Here is a 1,108-nt window from a genome sequence, read left to right as displayed (position 1 = left end):
AGTATTTGGAAATTAACATTATGTTAATAAATAAAAATTAAAGTATATAGCATTCACTCTAAGAAGGAAATAAGAACAACAGAAAAAGTACCAGAAAATTAGAGAGAAATAACCAAAAAAAAGGAATTAATCTACTAGAAAAACAAAGATAAAATTGATATCAATAGAAACAATAGTTGATACTTTGAGAATACTAATAAAAGAAAAAATAAAAGAGAAGGTGCAAGTAAGAATTATTAAAAATAAAAAAGAACATAATTAGGAGAGAAAATTTGGAATCGAATTTCAAAGTTACAGATATGAATTTTAAAATTTAAAGAAAATAGAAGAGTTGTAAAGAAATCTGACTCACTAAGATTGATTTGAGAAGAAATAAATGTCAAAATTTTCTCAGAATCTTAAAAAGCACTGATAATTAAATACTTTACTCAAAAAAGGCCTAAACTTTTAAAATAGAATTTTATTAAACTTCCATGAAACATATAATTGGAAGATATAGAAAATTTTAGAAAACAGAAAGAAGGAGCACTCACTCACTTTTTCAATTTGAGACCACTATGAACATAATTGCAATACCCTAAACGAAATATTGGAAACAAAATGCTACAAAATATCAAGCTCATTGTACATCATGACCAAGTTTGATTCATTCTAAGTACTCGGAATTATCCTAATATTAAAAATTCCATTTATATAATTTACTATATTAACAGATTAATAAAGAAAAATAACATGTTAACTAAAAAAGTGCAATTAAAGTATTTGAAGAAAGCACTTTCTTTGGCAACACATATACTAAAATTGGAACAATACAGAGATTAGCCTGGCCCCTGTGCAGGGATGACATGCAACTTCGTGAAGCGTTCCATGTTAAAAAAAATGATAAAAAATATTCTAAGAAATGAACACCTCTTCATGATTAGAAAATAAAAAACTTAGTAAATGAAGACAGGAAATCATATTAAACTTGATAAAATGTATTTACAAATACACTTAACTAATATCACTTATGGTGTAAAGTGTTAGAATAATGCCCCTTATGATCGGCACAAGACACATCTATTGAATATCATATTTGTGATCCACACAAATACTATGAGAGAGAAAG

The 1,108-nt window shown here is 26.2% G+C and overlaps 1 non-coding gene across 1 annotated transcript; it reads left to right on the top strand.

The window, feature by feature from the left end:
* The first annotated feature begins 771 nt into the window (after positions 1-771).
* LOC120588692 (U6 spliceosomal RNA) lies at positions 772-875 on the top strand. Its single transcript, XR_005649279.1, has one exon. It is a non-coding gene; the product is annotated as a U6 spliceosomal RNA (small nuclear RNA).
* Positions 876-1,108: the final 233 nt, after the last annotated feature.

This window comes from Pteropus medius, unplaced genomic scaffold (genome assembly GCF_902729225.1).
Source record: "Pteropus medius unplaced genomic scaffold, Ma_sr-lr_union100, whole genome shotgun sequence".
Lineage (NCBI taxonomy): Eukaryota > Metazoa > Chordata > Mammalia > Chiroptera > Pteropodidae > Pteropus > Pteropus medius.
The sequence above is the reverse complement of the archived record's forward strand: the minus strand, read 5'-3'. Positions and strand labels throughout refer to the sequence as shown.